The sequence below is a fragment of the Nerophis lumbriciformis genome, linkage group LG08 (genome assembly GCF_033978685.3).
Source record: "Nerophis lumbriciformis linkage group LG08, RoL_Nlum_v2.1, whole genome shotgun sequence".
In the NCBI taxonomy this organism is placed as follows: Eukaryota; Metazoa; Chordata; class Actinopteri; order Syngnathiformes; family Syngnathidae; genus Nerophis; species Nerophis lumbriciformis.
Genome location: NC_084555.2, coordinates 5,352,245 through 5,378,300, shown reverse-complemented (window position 1 = coordinate 5,378,300; position 26,056 = coordinate 5,352,245). Strand labels below are relative to the sequence as shown.

The 26,056-nt window shown below is 35.9% G+C and overlaps 1 long non-coding RNA gene across 1 annotated transcript; it reads left to right on the top strand.

The window, feature by feature from the left end:
* Positions 1-95: 95 nt before the first annotated feature.
* Positions 96-25,576, top strand: LOC133611227 (uncharacterized). Its single transcript, XR_009815959.2, has 2 exons — positions 96-280; positions 25,096-25,576. It is a non-coding gene; the product is annotated as an uncharacterized lncRNA (long non-coding RNA).
* The last annotated feature ends 480 nt before the right edge of the window (positions 25,577-26,056 follow it).

Sequence of the window (26,056 nt, the reverse complement as noted above, 5' to 3'; positions counted from 1 at the left end):
AAGGAACAGTGGTCAGTCTGGGAAGAAGAAGAAAAAAATAAATGACAACCTCCTGACTGCAATCATAGGAGTGAAGTCACATGCCGTGTGCATTGTGTAACGTCCTCACTACTTCTTGTGTCTCCCTGCTGCCGTCCTCCGCTCCATTCCCTCACTACATACCTCCACATCCACATCAATTACTCGCCGTGGGACAAGCCGAGCGGCGTCTTTGGGCCCGGCTGAGAGGGACGGGGGGACTTTGGAGCGCCTCAAGTAGAAGAAGAAGACGACGCTGAAGGTGACCATGTCTTTTCTAGTCCGTCCTCAGGTACTCTTTGGGATCGTTGGTGCTTTTCTTCCGATCAACTCGTTTGCTACTTGGAAACAAAGCAAGGGTGTGAACACAGGAAGTTGCTCTCATGGAGAAGTGAAAGAAAAGTTGCAGGAAGAAGAAAGTAAAGATGCAGAAAATGAGTTATTGGTTTAGGGTGTTAGTTAGTTTTGATGTTATTGTTAGTATTTGTTACAGTTTGGATCTTAAGGTTACAAGGTCGGGTTGGAGTCTTTGCAGAGGTGTGGACTCGAGTCACATGACTTGGACTCGAGTCATGAATTTGATGACTTTAGACTCGACAAAATGTAAAAAGACTTGCAACTCGACTTAGACTTTAACATCAATGACTTGTGACTTCACTTGGACTTGAGCCTTTTGAATTGACATGACTTGACACGACTTGCTACTTTCCCCAAAACCCAAAGATGAAAAAGTTATTCGGGAGCGCTCCGTATTTTTCATTGTGTACTTGTCTATCAGCGTTGCGTGTGTCAGCTGGTGTGCTGTCAGTACAACAGCCAATCAAATTAGATCTACTTTGTTTTCATCACACAGCATTCATCCAATCAAATTGCAGGACAACCAACGAAGAAGACATGTCCAAACCACACGCCAGTGAACAAAAAATGATACCTAAAAATAATTTTGTTTGGGTATAAAAATTACGAGGTGGTCAACACAAAACGGTTTGCAGTATGCAACACATGCGGTTCCAAAATGACTGATGGAGAGGCAACAACTTCCAACTTCGTCCGGCATTTGAAGTTGCACAAAGAACGGTAAGTTTTGAATGTAAGATAACGTTTATTGGCTAAGTAACGTGACTTTTATTTGCTGTGTAGTTAAATCAGTGAGGCTGTAAACTCACTGCTAACGTTATAACGTTATTGCAAACACGGGAATCTGTTGCAGTTCACTACCTTATTCATACTTTTTGTTCAGTGATTTTTTTTAAGCAGGGTTACGTTAGTCAATATATCACACGTAACGTTAGACGGCGGTCAGCAGCACCGCGTATTTTAGCCACCTAAAAAAAGACAAAAATAGTCAAATAAAGGTCATTTAAAATGTATACTATATTATGAATATGTGTACCGTTTTAGCTAGCTTTCTGACATACTTTTGGTTGTTTACCTCAGTGGTCCCCAACCACCGGGCCGCGGCCCGGTACTGGTCCGTGGATCGATTGGTATCGGGCCGCACAAGAAAAAAAAAAAAAAAATTCTCTTTTTTTAATTAAATCAACATAAAAAACACAAGATACACTTACAAGTAGTGCACCAACCCAAAACAACTCTCTCCCCCCTTTTGTTCTGGGCATTGAACATGAAGACTCTTCCTTCACTGTTCCGAGTGGCCATGAGAGTCTTGGCAGTGCCTGCCTCCAGTGCTCCAGTGGAGCGAGTTTTCAGCCATGGTGGCATCATACTACGCCCCCATCGTGCACAAATGACTGACAGACTCTTGGCTAATTTGGTCTTTTGCAAATGCAATGCAGCATAGGGCCCTGACATATAAAAAGTACAACTTTTTTGTTATGTTCATGTGTATGTCATGTTTTTTCAATGTTAACACTTTTGTACAAATAAGTACATTTGCACTTTATTTTTCAATGTGTTTGTTCTGTAAAGGAATGAGTTAATGTTTAAAATGACTGGTTAATAGTGCTATTATAAAGTGCAATGTCAGCACAATTTTCTTTCCTGCAATTTAAAATGCACTTGTTTTAATAAATAAATACAGCGTTTGAAAAGCATACACAATCTGTGTTAATATATTAGTCTGTGGTTAAAAGGACTTGAAAGGACTCGAAACTCAAAATGCAGGACTTAGGACTTGACTTGAGACTTTCCAGTCTTGACTTTGGACTTGACTCGGGGCTTGCCTGTCTTGACTCGGGACTTGACTCGGACTTGAGGGCAAAGACTTGAGACTTACTTGTGACTTGCAAAACAATGACTTGGTCCCACCTCTGAGTCTTTGCTTTGGGATTTTGGGCTTCTTGGATTAGATTTGGGTTCAGTCTCAATAACATGTTCAAAGGTCGGATTTTTTTTCTTAAAGTGAGTGGTTAGATAAATAACTACTTTAAAAAATACAGTAAAGTTTTGTTTATCACTGTTAATTGGTCACAGGCCCAAAAGGGGTCAATTAATTTCTGCTAAATAAGAATGAATGATTACCGTATTTTTCGGACTATAAGTCGCAGTTTTTTTTCATAGTTTGGCCGGGGGTGCGACTTATACTCAGGAGCGACTTATGTGTGAAATGATTAACACTTTACCGTAAAATATCAAATAATATTATTTAGCTCATTCACGTAAGAGACTAGACGTATAAGATTTCATGGGATTTAGCGATTAGGAGTGACAGATTGTTTGGTAAACGTATAGCATGTTCTATATGTTATAGTTATTTGAATGACTCTTACCATAATATGTGTTGGTTATTTATTTACACTTATTCAGCCTGTTGTTCACTATTCTTTATTTATTTTAAATTGCCTTTCAAATGTCTATTCTTGGTGTTGGGTTTTATCAAATAAATTTCCCCCCAAAAATGCGACTTTTATATGTTTTTTCCCTTCTTTATTATGCATTTTCGGCCGGTGCAACTTATACTCCGGAGCGATTTATACTCCGAAAAATACAATAAATAAAAGTAGTTTTGATGTTATTGTTAGTATTTGTTACAGTTTGGATCTTAAGGTTACAAGGTTGGGTTGGAGTCTTTGCTTTGGGATTTTGGGCTTCTTAGATTAGATTTGGGTTCAGTCTCAATAACATATGTTCAAAGGTCGGATTTTTTTCTTAAAGTGAGTGGTTAGATACATAACTGTACTTTGGCAATCCAGTAAAGTTTTGTTTTTTCACTGTTAATTGGTCACAGGCCCAAAAATGGTCAATGAATAACTGCTTAATAGGAATTAATGATTAATTAAAGCTGGACGGGACCGACTTTGATGGCACATAAAATCAAAACCGGAGCAGTAATTAAAACTCTTTGGTCATCTTTTAATCAGAAGGGTTCAATCTCTCTCCTGTGCTAGTTTGAAGCCGAAACGACAAACGCGCTCAGAGGAGATAATGTTTGAAAAAAAGGTGACCGGTTTTTACAAAACTTTTGTTTTGAAGGGGGAATTGCAAACTTCCTGTTGATTTTTTCTGGGGGTTGTCAATCTATGAAATGTAGGTCTAAGTGAGACCTACATACAGGTTTTTGTTTCATGTCTCTAAGACATTCCTACTACAGGCAGTTTTGTCTGAGTTTTCCTCCGAGGAGCAGTTGTGTCTGTGTTTTCTTTATAGGGGCTAGAGCGCAATTTTGAGTTTTGGGGTTGGGTTTTTTATTAGATCGCAATTTTTGGCAGTCCTGGTGTGTGTGTCCAGTTTGGTGAGTTTTGAAGCATGTTAAGGGGGTCAAATTACAGGTCAAAGAGGCAAAAGTGACTGTTTTTACTAAAATGTTGTTTTGAAGGGGGAATTGCCATCTTCCTGTTGATTTTTGCTGAAGGATGTCAATGTATGAAATCTATATGTTTTTTTCCTTCTTTATTATGCATTTTTGGCCGGTGCGACTTATACTCCGGAGCGACTTATACTCCGAAAAATACGATAAATAAAAGTAGTTTTGATGTTATTGTTAGTATTTGTTACAGTTTGGATCTTAAGGTTACAAGGTTGGGTTGGAGTCTTTGCTTTGGGATTTTGGGCTTCTTGGATTAGATTTGGGTTCAGTCTCAATAACATATGATCAAAGGTCGGATTTCTTTCTTAAAGTGAGTGGTTAGATACATAACTGTACTTTGGCAATCCAGTAAAGTTTTGTTTTTTCACTGTTAATTGGTCACAGGCCCAAAAGGGGTCAATTAATTTCTGCTAAATAAGAATGAATGATTACCGTATTTTTCGGACTATAAGTCGCAGTTTTTTTTCATAGTTTGGCCGGGGGTGCGACTTATACTCAGGAGCGACTTATGTGTGAAATGATTAACACATTACCGTAAAATATCAAATAATATTATTTAGCTCATTCACGTAAGAGACTAGACGTATAAGATTTCATGGGATTTAGCGATGAGGAGTGACAGATTGTTTGGTAAACGTATAGCATGTTCTATATGTTATAGTTATTTGAATGACTCTTACCATAACATGTGTTGGTTATTTATTTACACTTATTCAGCCTGTTGTTCACTATTCTTTATTTATTTTAAATTGCCTTTCAAATGTCTATTCTTGGTGTTGGCTTTTATCAAATACATTCCCCCAAAAAATGCAACTTTTATATGTTTTTTTCCTTCTTTATTATGCATTTTCGGCCGGTGCAACTTATACTCCGGAGCGACTTATACTCCGAAAAATACGATAAATAAAAGTAGTTTTGATGTTATTGTTAGTATTTGTTACAGTTTGGATCTTAAGGTTACAAGGTTGGGTTGGAGTCTTTGCTTTGGGATTTTGGGCTTCTTAGATTAGATTTGGGTTCAGTCCCAATAACATGTTCAAAGGTCGGATTTTTTTCTTAAAGTGAGTGGTTAGATAAATAACTACTTTAAAAAATACAGTAAAGTTTTGTTTATCACTGTTAATTGGTCACAGGCCCAAAAGGGGTCAATTAATTTCTGCTAAATAAGAATGAATGATTACCGTATTTTTCGGACTATAAGTCGCAGTTTTTTTTCATAGTTTGGCCGGGGGTGCGACTTATACTCAGGAGCGACTTATGTGTGAAATGATTAACACATTACCGTAAAATATCAAATAATATTATTTAGCTCATTCATGTAAGAGACTAGACGTATAAGATTTCATGGGATTTAGCGATTAGGAGTGACAGATTGTTTGGTAAACGTATAGCATGTTCTATATGTTATAGTTATTTGAATGACTCTTACCATAATATGTGTTGGTTATTTATTTACACTTATTCAGCCTGTTGTTCACTATTCTTTATTTATTTTAAATTGCCTTTCAAATGTCTATTCTTGGTGTTGGCTTTTATCAAATAAATTTCCCCCCAAAAATGCGACTTTTATATGTTTTTTTTCCCTTCTTTATTATGCATTTTCGGCCGGTGCAACTTATACTCCGGAGCGACTTATACTCCGAAAAATACGATAAATAAAAGTAGTTTTGATGTTATTGTTAGTATTTGTTACAGTTTGGATCTTAAGGTTACAAGGTTGGGTTGGAGTCTTTGCTTTGGGATTTTGGGCTTCTTGGATTAGATTCGGGTTCAGTCTCAATAACATATGTTCAAAGGTCGGATTTTTTTCTTAAAGTGAGTGGTTAGATACATAACTGTACTTTGGCAATCCAGTAAAGTTTTGTTTTTTCACTGTTAATTGGTCACAGGCCCAAAAATGGTCAATGAATAACTGCTTAATAGGAATTAATGATTAATTAAAGCTGGACGGGACCGACTTTGACGGCACATAAAATCAAAACCGGAGCAGTAATTAAAACTCTTTGGTCATCTTTTAATCAGAAGGGTTCAATCTCTCTCCTGTGCTAGTTTGAAGCCGAAACGACAAACGCGCTCAGAGGAGATAATGTTTGAAAAAAAGGTGACCGGTTTTTACAAAACTTTTGTTTTGAAGGGGGAATTGCAAACTTCCTGTTGATTTTTGCTGGGGGTTGTCAATCTATGAAATGTAGGTCTAAGTGAGACCTACATACAGGTTTTTGTTTCATGTCTCTAAGACATTCCTACTACAGGCAGTTTTGTCTGAGTTTTCCTCCGAGGAGCAGTTGTGTCTGTGTTTTCTTTATAGGGGCTAGAGCGCAATTTTGAGTTTTGGGGTTGGGTTTTTTATTAGATCGCAATTTTTGGCAGTCCTGGTGTGTGTGTCCAGTTTGGTGAGTTTTGAAGCATGTTAAGGGGGTCAAATTACAGGTCAAAGAGGCACAAGTGACTGTTTTTACTAAAATGTTGTTTTGAAGGGGGAATTGCCATCTTCCTGTTGATTTTTGCTGAAGGATGTCAATGTATGAAATCTATATGTTTTTTTCCTTCTTTATTATGCATTTTTGGCCGGTGCGACTTATACTCCGGAGCGACTTATACTCCGAAAAATACGGTAAATAAAAGTAGTTTTGATGTTATTGTTAGTATTTGTTACAGTTTGGATCTTAAGGTTACAAGGTTGGGTTGGAGTCTTTGCTTTGGGATTTTGGGCTTCTTGGATTAGATTTGGGTTCAGTCTCAATAACATGTTCAAAGGTCGGATTTTTTTCTTAAAGTGAGTGGTTAGATAAATAACTACTTTAAAAAAATACAGTAAAGTTTTGTTTATCACTGTTAATTGGTCACAGGCCCAAAAGGGGTCAATTAATTTCTGCTAAATAAGAATGAATGATTACCGTATTTTTCGGACTATAAGTCTCAGTTTTTTTTTTACTTATACTCAGGAGCGACTTATTTGTGAAATTATTAAGACATTACCGTAAAATATCAAATAATATTATTTAGCTCATTCACGTAAGAGACTAGACGTATAAGATTTCATGGGATTTAGCGATTAGGAGTGACAGATTGTTTGGTAAACGTATAGCATGTTCTATATGTTGTAGTTATTTGAATGACTCTTACCATAATATGTTACGTTAACATACCAGGCACGTTCTCAGTTGGTTATTTATGCCTCATATAACGTACACTTATTCAGCCAGTTGTTCACTATTTATTTATTTTAAATTGCCTTTCAAATGTCTATTCTTGGTGTTGGCTTTTATCAAATAAATTTCCCCCAAAAATGCGACTTATTCTCCAGTGCGACATATATATGTTTTTTTCCTTCTTTATTGTGCATTTTCGGCCGGTGCGACTTATACTCCGAAAAATACGGTAAATAAAAGTAGTTTTGATGTTATTGTTAGTATTTGTTACAGTTTGGATCTTAAGGTTACAAGGTTGGGTTGGAGTCTTTGCTTTGGGATTTTGGGCTTCTTGGATTAGATTTGGGTTCAGTCTCAATAACATATGATCAAAGGTCGGATTTCTTTCTTAAAGTGAGTGGTTAGATACATAACTGTACTTTGGCAATCCAGTAAAGTTTAGTTTTTTCACTGTTAATTTAGTCACAGGCCCAAAAATGGTCAATGAATAACTGCTTAATAGGAATTAATGATTAATTAAAGCTGGACGGCACATAAAATCAAAACCGGAGCAGTAATTAAAACTCTTTGGTCATCTTTTAATCAGAAGGGTTCAATCCCTCTCCTGTGCTAGTTTGAAGCCGAAACGACAAACGCGCTCAGAGGAGATAACGTTTGAAAAAAAGGTGACCGGTTTTTACAAAACTTTTGTTTTGAAGGGGGAATTGCAAACTTCCTGTTGATTTTTGCTGGGGGTTGTCAATCTATGAAATGTAGGTCTAAGTGAGACCTACATAGAGGTTTTTGTTTCATGTCTCTAAGACATTCCTACTACAGGCAGTTTTGTCTGAGTTTTCCTCCGAGGAGCAGTTGTGTCTGTGTTTTCTTTATAGGGGCTAGAGCGCAATTTTGAGTTTTGGGGTTGGGTTTTTTATTAGATCGCAATTTTTGGCAGTCCTGATGTGTGTGTCCAGTTTGGTGAGTTTTGAAGCATGTTAAGGGGGTCAAATTACAGGTCAAAGAGGCAAAATTGACTGTTTTTACTAAAATGTTGTTTTGAAGGGGGAATTGCCATCTTCCTGTTGACTTTTGCCGAAGGATGTCAATGTATGAAATCTAGGTCTAAGTCAGACCTACATAGAGGTTTTTGTTTCATGTCTTTACGACATTCCTACCGGAAGTTACAAGCAGTTTTGTCTGTGTTTTTTCCTAGGGGGCGCTAGAGCGCAGTTTTGAGTTTTTTTTTTTTTTATTAGATGGCAATTTTCGCCAGTCCTGATGTGTGTGTCAAATATGGTGAGTTTTAAAGCATATTAAAGGGGTCAAATTACAGCTCAAAGAGGCGGCGGAATAATAATAATTAAAGCTGCAAGCAGCGTTGTTCGGGCCCGCGTATTTGGCAGGTGCTAGTCCTAAGTGTCCCAATACTTTTGTCTACTTGTAGTCTGAAGTGTCCCAAGACTTTTGTCTAGTGTACCTACCTTGTCTGCATTGTGTGGGCACGTTGGTGCTTCCTGCTTTTGAGCAGCCATCTTAAAAAAACAGCACCGCAGGAGCATCAGTGCAGCGGGTCTTTGAAGGCTCATAAAATCAAAACCGGAGCAGGTATCACAACTCTTTCACCAACTTTTAATCAGAAGGGTTCAATCTCTCTCCTGTGTTAGCCGAAACAACAAACGCGCTCAGAGGAGATAATGTTTGAAGAAAGGTGACGGGTTTTTACAAAAATGTTGTGTTGAAGGGGGAATAGCAAACTTCCTGTAGATTTTTGCTGGGGGTTGTCAATTTATGAAATGTAGGTCTAAGTGAGACCTACATTGAGGTTTTTGTTTCATGTCTCTCTGATCTTCCCAGTGGGAGTTACAGGCAGTTGTGTAATTTTTTTCATCCGAGGAGTAGTTTTTTGTGCGTTTTATTAAAAAATTGCTGTAGAGCACAATTTTTAGATTTGGGGTTAGGTTTTTTTTATTAGATCACAGTTTTAGCCAGTCTTGATGTGTGTGTTCAGTTTGGTGAGTTTTGAAGCATGTTAAGGGGGTCAAATTATAGCTCAAAGAGGCAAAAGTGACTGTTTTTAGTACTTTTTTGTCTTGAAGGGGGAATTGCCAACTTCCTGTTGATTTTAGCCCGAGAATGTACCATTATGAAAGTTAGGTCTGAGTCAGACCTACATAGAGGATTTTGTTTCATGTCTTTCCGACCTTCCTAGTGGGAGTTACAGGCAGTTGTGTAATTTTTTTCATCCGAGGAGTAGTTTTTTGTGCGTTTTATTAAAAAATTGCTGTAGAGCACAATTTTTAGATTTGGGGTTAGGTTTTTTTCATTAGATCACAGTGTTAGCCAGTCTTGATGTGTGTGTTCAGTTTGGTGAGTTTTGAAGCATGTTAAGGGGGTCAAATTACAGCTCAAAGAGGCAAAAGTGACTGTTTTTAGTACTTTTTTGTCTTGAAGGGGGAATTGCCAACTTCCTGTTGATTTTAGCCCAAGAATGTACCATTATGAAAGTTAGGTCTGAGTCAGACCTACATAGAGGATTTTGTTTCATGTCTTTCCGACCTTTCTAGTGGGAGTTACAGGCAGTCTAGTTTTTCTTTTTGATTTTTGCAGTTTTTTTTTTTTATTAAAAGACAATTTTCGCAGGTCCTGATGTGTGGGTCAAATATGGTGAGTTTTGAAGCATGTTAAGTGGGTCAAATTAGTGCTCAAAGAGGCGGCGGAAGAATAAAGAAAGAATAAAGAATAATAATAAAACCTTAGAAATTCAATAGGTCCTTATGTCCCATTGCATAAGGACTCCCTGTGGGAGTCCTTTTGCAATGGGCCATTGCGGGCCCTAATAATAAAACGCACAAAATACAATAGGGTCCTCTGTCCCAAAGGGACATTGCGGTCCCAAAATTACGACTTGAACGTAAGTGCGAATGTTGTCTATCTGTGTTGGCGACTTGTCCAGGGTGTACCCCGCCTTCCGCCGGAGTGCAGCTGGGATAGGTTCCAGAGAGGGACAAGCGGTAGGAAATGGATGGATGGATGGACTTGAATATTTTCGTAGCTGAAACATGAAAAACAATGTCAACAACCCCTCTGGTTATGAACTATCACTCTTTAGTCACATGTACAATCTTTGAATGCAATCTATTAATGCTGCCTGAGGCTGAGCCAATCAGTGGCCACGATGCTGAACAGTTTTAATCTCCTCTAGAGGCCAATAATACTGTAGTATTTTATTCCATTTAGACATTTCTGCTTAATTTAGGCCAGAAATCCACAGAAGAGTAAGTAATCAGTGAGTAACATTCAAACAATCACTGTCACTACCTATTGATTGATATACAAACCCCGTTTCCATATGAGTTGGGAAATTGTGTTAGATGTAAATATAAACAGAATACAATGATTTGCAAATCATTTTCAACCCATATTCAGTTGAATATGCTACAAAGACAACATATTTGATGTTCAAACTGATAAAATCTTCTCCGCCTTTAGTCATCTCCATCTTTCAAAGGTATCCCCCGATACAAATCTTCGTTCGTCATAAATAAGTTGAGGATTGTAACGACGCCTTTTACATTTACTAAGGTCTGACATGTTTAGTAACTTTACCGTTGGCAGTAGCCCGACGATGAGGGCAACCTAGATGTGACACACTCACGGACTTACTAATTGGTTAAAACGGTGGAGGGCGGGACATCGAAATGAAAACAATAATATTTCGGGGCTGTAAATCTAATGTTGAAATGAGCATATCCCGGCTGAACTACTGTTATCAGTTATATTCAGGTATTGGAAAAGAACATAATTTCATATTTCATATAAAAATCATAAACTTTAGAATTTGATGCCAGCAACACGTGACAAAGAAGTTGGGGAAGGTGGCAATAAATACTGATAAAGTTGAGGAATGCTAATTGGGAACAGGTGGGTGCCATGATTGGGTATAAAAACAGCTTCCCAAAAAATGCTCAGTCTTTCACACGAAAAGGATAAGGCGAGGTACACCCCTTTGTCCACAACTGCGTGAGCAAATAGTCAAACAGTTTAAGAACAACGTTTCTCAAAGTGCAATTGCAAGAAATTTAGGGATTTCAACATCTACGGTCCATAATATCATCAAAAGGTTCAGAGAATCTGGAGAAATCACTCCACGTAAGCGGCATGGCCGGAAACCGACATTGAATGACCGTGACCTTCGATCCCTCAGACGGCATTGTATCAAAAACCGACATCAATCTCTAAAAGGATATCACCACATGGGCTCAGGAACACTTCAGAAAACCACTGTCACTAAATACAGTTTGTTGCTACATCTGTAAGTGCAAGTTAAAGCTCTACTATGCAAAGCGAAAGCCATTTATCAACAACACCCAGAAACGCCGCCGGCTTCTCTGGGCCCGAGATCATCTAAGATGGACTGATGCAAAGTGGAAAAGTGTTCTGTGGTCTGACGAGTCCACATTTCAAATTGTTTTTGGAAATATTCGACATCGTGTCATCCGGACCAAAGGGGAAGCGAACCATCCAGACTTTTATCGACGCAAAGTTCAAAAGCCAGGATCTGTGATGGTATGGGGGGTGCATTAGTGCCCAAGGCATGGGTAACTTACACATCTGTGAAGGAACCATTAATGCTGAAAGGTACATACAGGTTTTGGAACAACATATGCTGCCATCTAAGCCCCTGCTTATTTCAGCAAGACAATGCCAAGCCATATTCAGCAGCGTGGCTTGGTAAAAAAAAAAGAGTGCGGGTACTTTCCTGGCCCGCCTGCAGTCCAGACCTGTCTCCCATCGAAAATGTGTGGCGCATTATGAAGTGTAAAATACGACAGCGGAGACCCCGGACTTTTGAACGACTGAAGCTCTACATAAAACAAGAATGGGAAAGAATTCCACTTTAAAAGCTTCAACAATTAGTTTCCAATCGTTTATTGAGTGTTGTTAAAAGAAAAGGTGATGTAACACAGTGGTGAACATCCCCTTTCCCAACTACTTTGGCACGTGTTGCAGCCATGAAATTCTAAGTTAATTATTATTTGAAAAAAAAAAAAAAAGTTTATGAGTTTGAACATCAAATATCTTGTCTTTGTAGTGCATTCAACTGAATATGGGTTGAAAAGGATTTGCAAATCATTGTATTCCGTTTATATTTACATCTAACACAATTTCCCAACTCATATGGAAACGGGGTTTGTAAAATACTATCATGTCTCCATGTTAATAATCACTTTTTCATTATTGCCATCATGTTTTGGTGTTCTTTGGGTTAAACGTATTCAACTGAGGTTGGAGCTCACGCTCTAAAACGAGGATTAGGGTTTAAAAACCAGGATTGGGGTTTTGAGGTCAGGGTTTTGCGGTTGGGTTTAACAACTCGGTCTTAGTGTTTTAGCGTTAGATTTAAAGATTTAAGGTCTGAATAAAATGTGCTAAGGGTTGAAATTAATTAATTTGTCTTGTATGACATCATCACTTTTATAAAGGTTACCCGAAATGATGTTAGTCAACAAACTTGACTATTTTCCTTCTGGTTCCAAACAAGGGTCATGAATAAAATGTGTCTCGGTTTATTTTAAAAATCAATTTCGCCGACGTTACAGTTTGTGTCACAACAGGAAACCGTACAAAAACATGTGACTACTTTTTTTTTTTTGTGTGTGTACTAAAAAACTTTTGTGGTCTTAAACGTTTGAGTTGAGCTTTAACACCAGGAAAAATATGTTAGATTTGTTTTAATAAAGATTAAAAAAAAGACAGAAAGGATTGGAAAAGTCTCTGAACTCTAGAGATGTCCGATAATGGCTTTTTTGCCGATATCCGATATTCCGATATTGTCCAACTTGGTGGTAGCGAGGGGTGTATATTGTAGCGTCCCGGAAGAGTTAGTGCTGCAAGGGATTCTGGGTATTTGTTCTGTTGTGTTTATGTTGTGTTACGGTGCGGGTTGTTCTCCCGAAATGTGTTTGTCATTCTTGTTTGGTGTGGGTTCACAGTGTGGCGCATATTTGTAACAGTGTTAAAGTTGTTTATACGGCCACCCTCAGTGTGACCTGTATGGCTGTTGACCAAGTATGCCTTGCATTCACTAATCCATCCATCCATCCATCCATCTTCTTCCGCTTATCCGAGGTCGGGTCGCGGGGGCAGCAGCCTAAGCAGGGAAGCCCAGACTTCCCTCTCCCCAGCCACTTCGTCCAGCTCCTCCCGGGGAATCCCGAGGCGTTCCCAGGCCAGCCGGGAGACATAGTCTTCCCAACGTGTCCTGGGTCTTCCTCGTGGCCTCCTACCGGTCGGACATGCCCTAAACACCTCCTTAGGGAGGCGCTCGGGTGGCATCCTGACCAGATGCCCGAGCCACCTCATCTGGCTCCTCTCGATGTGGAGGAGCAGCGGCTTTACTTTGAGCTCCCCCCGGGTGGCAGAGCTTCTCACCCTATCTCTAAGGGAGAGCCCCGCCACCCGGCGGAGGAAACTCATTTCGGCCGCTTGTACCCGTGATCTTGTCCTTTCGGTCATAACCCAAAGCTCATGACCATAGGTGAGGATGGGAACGTAGATCGACCGGTAAATTGAGAGCTTTGCCTTCCGGCTCAGCTCCTTCTTCACCACAACGGATCGATACAGCGTCCGCATTACTGAAGACGCCGCACCGATCCGCCTGTCGATCTCACGATCCACTCTTCCCTCACTCGTGAACAAGACTCCGAGGTACTTGAACTCCTCCACTTGGGGCAAGATCTCCTCCCCAACCCGGAGATGGCACTCCACCCTTTTCCGGGCGAGAACCATGGACTCGGACTTGGAGGTGCTGATTCTCATCCCAGTCGCTTCACACTCAGCTGCGAACCGATCCAGTGAGAGCTGAAGATCCTGGCCAGATGAAGCCATCAGGACCAAATCATCTGCAAAAAGCAGAGACCTAATCCTGCAGCCACCAAACCGGATCCCCTCAACGCCTTGACTGCGCCTAGAAATTCTGTCCATAAAAGTTATGAACAGAATCGGTGACAAAGGGCAGCCTTGGCGGAGTCCAACCCTCACCGGAAACGTGTCCGACTTACTGCCGGCAATGCGAACCAAGCTCTGACACTGATCATACAGGGAGCGGACCGCCACAATCAGACAGTCCGAAACCCCATACTCTCTGAGCACTCCCCACAGGACTTCCCGAGGGACACGGTCGAATGCCTTCTCCAAGTCCACAAAGCACATGTAGACTGGTTGGGCAAACTCCCATGCACCCTCAAGGACCCTGCCGAGAGTATAGAGCTGGTCCACAGTTCCACGACCAGGACGAAAACCACACTGTTCCTCCTGAATCCGAGGTTCGACTATCCGGCGTAGCCTCCTCTCCAGTACACCTGAATAGACCTTACCGGGAAGGCTGAGGAGTGTGATCCCACGATAGTTAGAACACACCCTCCGGTTCCCCTTTTTAAAGAGAGGAACCACCACTCCGGTCTGCCAATCCAGAGGTACTGCCCCCGATGTCCACGCGATGCTGCAGAGTCTTGTCAACCAAGACAGCCCTACAGCATCCAGAGCCTTAAGGAACTCCGGGCGGATCTCATCCACCCCCGGGGCCTTGCCACCGAGGAGCTTTTTAACTACCTCAGCAACCTCAGCCCCAGAAATAGGAGAGCCCACCACAGATTCCCCAGGCACTGCTTCCTCATAGGAGGACGTGTTGGTGGGATTGAGGAGGTCTTCGAAGTATTCCCTCCACCGATCCACAACTTCCGCAGTCGAGGTCAGCAGAACACCATCCGCACCATACACGGTGTTGGTAGTGCACTGCTTCCCCTTCCTGAGGCGGCGGATGGTGGTCCAGAATCGCTTCGAAGCCGTCCGGAAGTCGTTTTCCATGGCTTCCCCGAACTCCTCCCATGTCCGAGTTTTTGCCTCCGCGACCGCTGAAGCCGCACACCGCTTGGCCTGTCGGTAACTGTCCGCTGCCTCAGGAGTCCCATGAGCCATTCATGAGCATTCACTAATGTGTGTGTAAAAGCCGCATATATTATGTGACTGGGCCGGCACGCTGTTTGTATGGAGGTAAAGCGGACGTGACGACAGGTTGCAGAGGACGCTAAAGGCAGTGCCTTTAAGGCACGCCCCCTAAAATGTTGTCCGGGTGGAAATCGGGAGAATGATTGCCCTGGGAGATTTTCGGGAGGGGCACTGAAATTCGGGAGTCTCCCGGGAAAATCGGGAGGTTGAAACCAATACCGATATTACATTTTAAAGCATTTATCGGCCGATATTATCGGACATCTCCACTGAATTCTTGAAAAATTCTCAACAAAGTACAGTACAATACAATACAGTACAATGACGCTCGCTGTTATGTCCTTCCCGATGCCCTAACCCACTACCAAAAAAATTCAGGAAGATCGGAGCGTCTGTAAGGCAATTCTAACTATCATTTCCCACCACAAGGGGGCGATAATGGCGCCGCATGAGTCATGCAGTTACGTCCCACCCGACACCCCGACCCACCGTCCACCTTTTTAGAAAGATGGGAGCATGTAGAAGGAAGTCATGACATCCACCACTAGGGGGAAGTATTGGCGCCGCTGCAGTAATGCAGGTAGCATCCCACCCAACGCCAAATATTTCAGAAGGAACAGTGCTTGCGTAAGGAAGTTATGACTTATAGTTTTTCACCACAAGGGGGCGATATAGGCTCTGCAGTAGTCATGCAATGGCGTCCCACCCAACACCCAGACCAACCATTACGAATGTCAGGAAAATTGGAGAATGTGTAAGACAGTTCTAATTATTCACCACAAGGGGGCAATGTTAGTGTGGAAATTAACACGTAGGCATGATCACACCCCCACCTGAAAGCTTCATGTCAGTTAGGAGGAAGATCCGACACTTCATGGCGTCACTAACATCATTTCGACTTTTTAAGGACTCTCAAGACCAATTTTGAAGTTTTTCCAGTACCCTTCAAAAGGCGAAAAACAGTGCGAACCGATCCATAGCCTTGTTGTTTGAGGTCAGCAAATGCGGTCTGTAGGAAAAATACGGAAAATCTGCTAAAAGCTAAGCCTAACATTGAACCGGCAGTTATTAACTGAATGGGGCATAGAACATGAAGCTATTCAATGTCATTGGTGTTTGCAAACCTTGTTTACTAGTTTGTTTGTATGATCATCATTCATGTACACATCATTCCTTACAAGAAATAACATTATTTTTTACTTGCTTGTTTGTATCATAATTAATGTAGACATCATTCCTTATAATAAATAACATTAATTATTATTGTTTACTAGTTTGTTTGTATCATAATTAATGTAGACATAATTCCTTACAAGAAATATTATTGTTTACTTGTTTGTTTGTACCATAATTAATGTATACATCTTTCCTTATAATAAATAGCATTCATTATTATTGTTTACTAGTTTGTTTGTATCTTCATTCATGTAGACATCATTCCTTACAAGAAATAACGTTATTGTTTACTTGTTTGTTTGTATCATAATTAATACAGACATCATTCCTTATAATAAATAACATTAATTATTATTGTTTACTAGTTTGTTTGTATCTTAATTCATGTAGACATCATTCCTTACAAGAAATATTATTGTTTACTTGCTTGTTTGTACCATAATTAATGTATACATCATTCCTTATAATAAATAACATTCATTATTATTGTTGACTAGTTTGTTTGTATCATAATTCATGTAGACATCATTCCTTACAAGAAATAACATTGTTTACTTGCTTGTTTGTACCATAATTAATGTATACATCTTTACTTATAATAAATAACATTAATTATTATTGTTTACTAGTTTGTTTGTATCATAATTAATGTAGACATAATTCCTTACAAGAAATAACGTCATTGTTTACATGTTTGTTTGTATCATAATTAATATAGACATCATTCCTTATAATAAATAACATTAATTATTATTGTTTACTAGTATCTTCATTCATATAGACATCATTCCTTACAAGAAATATTATTGTTTACTTGTTTGTTTGTACCATAATTAATGTATACATCTTTCCTTATAATAAATAACATTAATTATTATTGTTTACTAGTTTGTTTGTATCATCATCATTCACGTACACATCATTCCTTACAAGAAATAACATTATTTTTTACTTGCTTGTTTGTATCATAATTCATGTATACATCATTCCTTATAATAAATAACATTAATTATTATTGTTTACTAGTTTGTTTGTATCATAATTCATGTAGACATCATTCCTTACAAGAAATATTATTGTTTACTTGTTTGTTTGTACCATAATTAATGTATACATCTTTCCTTATAATAAATAGCATTCATTATTATTGTTTACTAGTTTGTTTGTATCATACTTAATGTAGACATCATTCCTTACAAGAAATATTATTGTTTACTTGTTTGTTTGTATCATAATTCATGTATACATCATTCCTTATAATAAATAACATTAATTATTATTGTTTACTAGTTTGTTTGTATCTTCATTCATGTAGACATCATTCCTTACAAGAAATATTATTGTTTACTTGTTTGTTTGTATCATAATTCATGTATACATCTTTCCTTATAATAAATAACATTAATTATTATTGTTTACTAGTTTGTTTGTATCATCATTCATGTAGACATCATTCCTTATAATAAATAACACTAATTATTATTGTTTACTAGTTTGTTTGTATCATAATTCATGTAGACATCATTCCTTACATGAAATAACATTATTGTTTACTTTGTTTGTTTGTATCATAATTCATGTATACATCATTCCTTACCAGAAATAACATTATTGTTTACTTTGTTTGTTTAGTATCATAATTCATGTAGACATCCAATCCAATCCACTTTATTTATATAGCACATTTAAACAACAAAAATGTTTCCAAAGTGCTGCACAACAATATTAAAAACAATATTCGAAACAATACTCAAACATTATCCTTAGCTCCACCAATGACTGAATAAAAACAAAAAAATAAATAAATATAAAACCAATATAAAAATAAATATGATTAAAAACGATGTTAAAGGGTGAAACCAATTAAAACAGTAAATAGAAATCAAAATGTATTAAAAAAAAACCCACATCATTTCTTATGATAAATAACATTATTATTGTTTACTAGTTTGTTTGTATCATAATTCATGTAGACATCATTCCTTACAAGAAATAGCATTATTGTTTACTTGTTTGTTTGTATCTTAATTCATGTAGACATCATTCCTTATAATAAATAACATCATTATTGTTTACTAGTTTGTTTGTATCATAATTCATGTAGACATCATTCCTTGGGACGGCGTGGCGCAGTGGGAAAATGGCCGTGCGCGACCCGAGGGTCCCTGGTTCAATCCCCACCTAGTACCAACCTCGTCATGTCCGTTGTGTCTTGAGCAAGACACTTCACCCTTGCTCCTGATGGGTGCTGGTTAGCGCCTTGCATGGCAGCTCCCTCCATCAGTGTGTGAATGTGTGTGTGAATGGATACATGTGGAAGTAGTGTCAAAGCGCTTTGAGTACCTTGAAGGTAGAAAAGCGCTATACAAGTACAACCCATTTATCATTTATTATTTATAATTCATGTAGACATCATTCCTTACATGAAATAACATTATTGTTTACTTTGTTTGTTTGTATCATAATTCATGTAGACATCATTCCTTACAAGAAATAACATTTTTGTTGACTTGTTTGTTTAGTATCATAATTCATGTATACATCCAATCCAATCCACTTTATTTATATAGCACATTTAAACAACAAAAATGTTTCCAAAGTGCTGCACAACAATATTAAAAACAATATTCAAAACAATATTCAAATATTATCCTTAGCTCCACCAATGACTGAATAAAAACAAAAAATAAATAAATATAAAACCAATATAAAATAAATATGATTAAAAACGATTTTAAAGGGTGAAACCAATTAAAACAGTAAATAGAAATCAAAATGTATTAAAAAAAAACCCACATCATTTCTTATGATAAATAACATTAATTATTATTGTTTACTAGTTTGTTTCTATCATAATTCATGTAGACATCATTCCTTACAAGAAATAGCATTATTGTTTACTTGTTTGTTTGTATCTTAATTCATGTAGACATCATTCCTTATAATAAATAACATCATTATTGTTTACTAGTTTGTTTGTATCATAATTCATGTAGACATCATTCCTTACATGAAATAACATTATTGTTTACTTTGTTTGTTTGTATCATAATTCATGTAGACATCATTCCTTACAAGAAATAACATTTTTGTTGACTTGTTTGTTTAGTATCATAATTCATGTATACATCCAATCCAATCCACTTTATTTATATAGCACATTTAAACAACAAAAATGTTTCCAAAGTGCTGCACAACAATATTAAAAACAATATTCAAAACAATATTCAAATATTATCCTTAGCTCCACCAATGACTGAATAAAAACAAAAAATAAATAAATATAAAACCAATATAAAATAAATATGATTAAAAACGATTTTAAAGGGTGAAACCAATTAAAACAGTAAATAGAAATCAAAATGTATTAAAAAAAAACCCACATCATTTCTTATGATAAATAACATTAATTATTATTGTTTACTAGTTTGTTTCTATCATAATTCATGTAGACATCATTCCTTACAAGAAATAGCATTATTGTTTACTTGTTTGTTTGTATCTTAATTCATGTAGACATCATTCCTTACAAGAAATAACATTGTTTACTTTGCTTGTTTGTATCATAATTCATGTATACATCATTCTTTATAATAAATCACTTTAATTATTATTGTTTACTAGTTTGTTTGTATCTTCATTCATGTAGACATCATTCCTTACAAGAAATATTATTGTTTACTTGTTTGTTTGTATCATAATTCATGTATACATCTTTCCTTATAATAAATAACATTAATTATTATTGTTTACTAGTTTGTATGTATCATCATTCATGTAGACATCACTCCTTATAATAAATAACATTAATTATTATTGTTTACTAGTTTGTATCATAATTCATGTAGACATAATTCCTTACAAGAAATAACATTATTGTTTACTTTGTTTGTTTGTATCATAATTCATGTAGACATAATTCCTTACAAGAAATAACATTATTGTTTACTTTGTTTGTTTGTATCATAATTCATGTAGACATCATTCCTTACAAGAAATTACATTATTGTTTACTTTGTTTGTTTGTATCATAATTCATGTAGACATCATTCCTTACAAGAAATAACATTATTGTTTACTTTGTTTGTTTGTATCATAATTCATGTAGACATCATTCCTTACAAGAAATTACATTATTGTTTACTTTGTTTGTTTGTATCATAATTCATGTAGACATCATTCCTTACAAGAAATAACATTTTTGTTGACTTGTTTGTTTAGTATCATAATTCATGTATACATCCAATCCAATCCACTTTATTTATATAGCACATTTAAACAACAAACATGTTTCCAAAGTGCTGCACAACAATATTAAAAACAATATTCAAAACAATATTCAAATATTATCCTTAGCTCCACCAATGACTGAATAAAAACAAAAAATAAATAAATATAAAACCAATATACAAATACATATGATTAAAAACGATTTTAAAGGGTGAAACCAATTAAAACAGTAAATAGAAATCAACATTTATTTAAAAAAAACCACATAATTTCTTATGATAAATAACATTAATTATTATTGTTTACTAGTTTGTTTGTATCATAATTCATGTAGACATCATTCCTTACAAGAAATAGCATTATTGTTTACTTGTTTGTTTGTATCTTAATTCATGTAGACATCATTCCTTACAAGAAATAACATTGTTTACTTTGCTTGTTTGTATCATAATTCATGTATACATCATTCCTTATAATAAATGACATTATTGTTTACTAGTTTGTTTGTATCATAATTCATGTAGACATCATTCCTTATAATAAATAACATCATTATTGTTTACTAGTTTGTTTGTATCATAATTCATGTAGACATCATTCCTTACATGAAATAACATTATTGTTTACTTTGTTTGTTTGTATCATAATTCATGTAGACATCATTCCTTACAAGAAATATTATTGTTTACTTGTTTGTTTGTACCATAATTAATGTATACATCTTTCCTTATAATAAATAGCATTCATTATTATTGTTTACTAGTTTGTTTGTATCATAATTAATGTAGACATAATTCCTTACAAGAAATATTATTGTTTACCTGTTTGTTTGTACCATAATTCATGTATACATCTTTCCTTATAATAAATAGCATTCATTATTATTGTTTACTAGTTTGTTTGTATCTTCATTCATGTAGACATCATTCCTTACAAGAAATATTATTGTTTACTTGTTTGTTTGTATCATAATTCATGTATACATCATTCCTTATAATAAATAACATTAATTATTATTGTTTACTAGTTTGTTTGTATCATCATTCATGTAGACATCATTCCTTATAATAAATAACATTAATTATTATTGTTTACTAGTTTGTATCATAATTCATGTAGACATAATTCCTTACAAGAAATAACATTATTGTTTACTTTGTTTGTTTGTATCATAATTCATGTAGACATCATTCCTTACAAGAAATAACGTTGTTTACTTTGTTTGTTTGTATCATAATTCATGTAGACATCATTCCTTATAATAAATAACATTAATTATTATTGTTTACTAGTTTGTTTGTATCTTCATTCATGTAGACATCATTCCTTACAAGAAATATTATTGTTTACTTGTTTGTTTGTATCATAATTCATGTATACATCATTCCTTATAATAAATAACATTAATTATTATTGTTTACTAGTTTGTTTGTATCATCATTCATGTAGACATCATTCCTTACATGAAATAACATTATTGTTTACTTTGTTTGTTTGTATCATAATTCATGTAGACATCATTCCTTACAAGAAATAACATTTTTGTTGACTTGTTTGTTTAGTATCATAATTCATGTATACATCCAATCCAATCCACTTTATTTATATAGCACATTTAAACAACAAAAATGTTTCCAAAGTGCTGCACAACAATATTAAAAACAATATTCAAAACAATATTCAAATATTATCCTTAGCTCCACCAATGACTGAATAAAAACAAAAAATAAACAAATATAAAACCAATATAAAATAAATATGATTAAAAACGATTTTAAAGGGTGAAACCAATTAAAACAGTAAATAGAAATCAACATTTATTTAAAAAAAACATAATTTTTTATGATAAATAACATTAATTATTATTGTTTACTAGTTTGTTTGTATCATAATTCATGTAGACATCATTCCTTACAAGAAATAGCATTATTGTTTACTTGTTTGTTTGTATCTTAATTCATGTAGACATCATTCCTTACAAGAAATAACATTGTTTACTTTGCTTGTTTGTATCATAATTCATGTATACATCATTCCTTATAATAAATGACATTATTGTTTACTAGTTTGTTTGTATCATAATTCATGTAGACATAATTCCTTACATGAAATAACATTATTGTTTACTTTGTTTGTTTGTATCATAATTCATGTAGACATCATTCCTTACAAGAAATAACATTTTTGTTGACTTGTTTGTTTAGTATCATAATTCATGTATACATCCAATCCAATCCACTTTATTTATATAGCACATTTAAACAACAAAAATGTTTCCAAAGTGCTGCACAACAATATTCAAAACAATATTCAAAATAATATTCAAATATTATCCTTAGCTCCACCAATGACTGAATAAAAACAAAAAATAAATAAATATAAAACCAATATAAAATAAATATGATTAAAAACGATTTTAAAGGGTGAAACCAATTAAAACAGTAAATAGAAATCAACATTTATTTTAAAAAAAACCACATAATTTCTTATGATAAATAACAATAATTATTATTGTTTACTAGTTTGTTTGTATCATAATTCATGTAGACATCATTCCTTACAAGAAATAGCATTATTGTTTACTTGTTTGTTTGTATCTTAATTCATGTAGACATCATTCCTTACAAGAAATAACATTGTTTACTTTGCTTGTTTGTATCATAATTCATGTATACATCATTCCTTATAATAAATGACATTATTGTTTACTAGTTTGTTTGTATCATAATTCATGTAGACATCATTCCTTATAATAAATAACATCATTATTGTTTACTAGTTTGTTTGTATCATAATTCATGTAGACATCATTCCTTACATGAAATAACATTATTGTTTACTTTGTTTGTTTGTATCATAATTCATGTAGACATCATTCCTTACAAGAAATAACATTATTGTTGACTTGTTTGTTTAGTATCATAATTCATGTATACATCCAATCCAATCCACTTTATTTATATAGCACATTTAAACAACAAAAATGTTTCCAAAGTGCTGCACAACAATATTAAAAACAATATTCGAAACAATATTCAAATATTATCCTTAGCTCCACCAATGACTGAATAAAAACAAAAAAATAAATAAATATAAAACCAATATAAAAATAAATATGATTAAAAACGATTTTAAAGGGTAAAACCAATTAAAACAGTAAATAGAAATCAACATTTATTTAAAAAAAACCACATAATTTCTTATGATAAATAACATTATTATTGTTTACTAGTTTGTTTGTATCATAATTCATGTAGACATCATTCCTTACAAGAAATAGCATTATTGTTTACTTGTTTGTTTGTATCTTAATTCATGTAGACATCATTCCTTACAAGAAATAACATTGTTTACTTTGCTTGTTTGTATCATAATTCATGTATACATCATTTCTTTTAATACATAACATTAATTATTATTGTTTACTAGTTTGTTTGTATCATAATTCTTGTAGACATCATTCCTTACAAGAAATAACATTATTGTTTACTTGTTTGTATCATAATTCATGTATACATAATTCCGTATAATAAATAACATTAATTATTATTGTTTACTAGTTTGTTTGTATCATAATTCATGTAGACATCATTCCTTAGAAAAATTAACATTACAGTTTTCTTGTTTGTTTTGTATCATAATTCATGCATACATCATGTTCATTAAAACGACAACCTCCCGGCATGATGGACCGTTGCACCACTGTCCTCTTGGGGGCGACACAGAGCCGTATATACGGCTGTGGCATGACAACAACCTAATGTAAGGGCTCGTGCAAAGCCAACAGATCAGGCGTGTAGCTTTCATTTTTAAGGAAACCTATTTTACTTATTTTTTCTATTTTATAACTAGCCTATTGAGTCAGATTGCCGAGAAATTTGATGAACATTTCCAAGCATTTACAAGCACTTCACCCAAAATTCAAACACAACTTGAAAATCCAAGCATTTTCAAGGTTTTTAAGCACCCGTACGAACACTGATATATGTATAGGATAGGATAGGACTTTATTGTCATTGCACAAGTACAACGAAACTATGTTTTCAGCACAAACCCGTTCAAGATTAGACAAACAAACAGTGTACAGGGTTACAGAACAGGAACGCTGATGGGTCGCCACGAGGCGCCCCGTAAATATAAGAAAAAGGTAAAACGCTGAGGAAGAAGATGAGTAAAAAATACAATCTAGACTGGGCTCCTAAGGGGGCCTAGTCTGGAGTGGGAAAAAACCTCCATGCCATGCACACATAAACATGTTACATTTAATCACGACAACTCGCAACATAGGGGCGGGGATTTGGGACCCTGGAGGTCGACTGCTGCTATGAAGCGCTGCCAGCCGTCCATCACCCCGAGGGGAATCAATATATATACATATATATGCATACATATATACATACACACACATATGATTGATTAGTTCATGTGGAAGACTCGATAGGACAGCAGAGGTCTGTCCTATCACAGCTCGATAAAATGACTGCTTAGCGCTGCTAAATAATTATTCTCATTGAAATTCTTAATGGCTCAAACTTCAACTTCAAGCTTTCAAGACCACAAAAGTCTTTTAGTACAGAAACCAAAAAAAGTAGTCACATGTTATCAAACAACAGAATCTCATCTTTACAAACGAGTACATTTGTCGAAGAGTGAATGACATTTCAGACTAGGAGGTACTTCGAGCTTTTTGTTTGGGTTTTGTCTTGTTGTTTTTGAATAAATTCTCAATGTTTTTCTATTTCTGTGTCTTACCTCGGGGTCTTCCAGAGCAGGATGGCAAACTGCGCCTCGCCTTTGTGGTGCATCATCTGGCTGCTGCTGCTGCTCTTCCTCGCCTGGCCCCTCAGCATCACCTTGGGGGGTATCTACGGTCTCGTCAGCCCCCTCACCACCTGCCTCGGCCTGGACCGCCTCTCCGACCTTCTCCTGGAGGGCGCCAACCTGGGCCGAACCTGCGCCCTGAACATGCGGCACTGCAAGCCGCTGTGTTGAGCCGCGCGAACAAGTTGTGCGATTGTCATCGTCGTCCGTGAAGAAAACGGATTGAGCTGGATGTGTTGGCATGTAAGCGGCCGCATGTTTGTGTTTTGCGAGGCTCTGTTGCTACGGAAACGGGCCCGGTTAATTCCCGATGACGCTGCACGAAGAAGATAAGAGCGCAAGTGGCGAATGTAACAATGGCGACGCTCGTACTTATAAATGACTGTTTGCAAACTTCTAATACGATTAAACCTGCTTTCAACTCCTGTCTGCTGACTGAGTGTGTCTTACTGACGTGTTTCTCACAAGAGGAACAATATACACGTCACAATGTTTTTCATAGTTGAAGATTTGTTCCTAGTTGAAACGCACTTTTATATGCACAAGATACGGATAACTAGAAATTTGCAGAGGTGGGACCAAGTCATTGTTTTGCAAGTCACAAGTAAGTCTCAAGTCTTTTCCCTCAAGTCCGAGTCAAGTCCCGAGTCAAGACAGGCAAGCCCCGAGTCAAGTCCAAAGTCAAGACTGGAAAGTCTCAAGTCAAGTCCTAAGTCCTGCATTTTGAGTTTCGAGTCCTTTCAAGTCCTTTTAACCACAGACTAATATATTAACACAGATTGTGTATGCTTTTCAAACACTGTATTTATTTATTAAAACAAGTGCATTTTAAATTGCAGGAAAGAAAATTGTGCTGACATTGCACTTTATAATAGCACTATTAACCAGTCATTTTAAACATTAACTC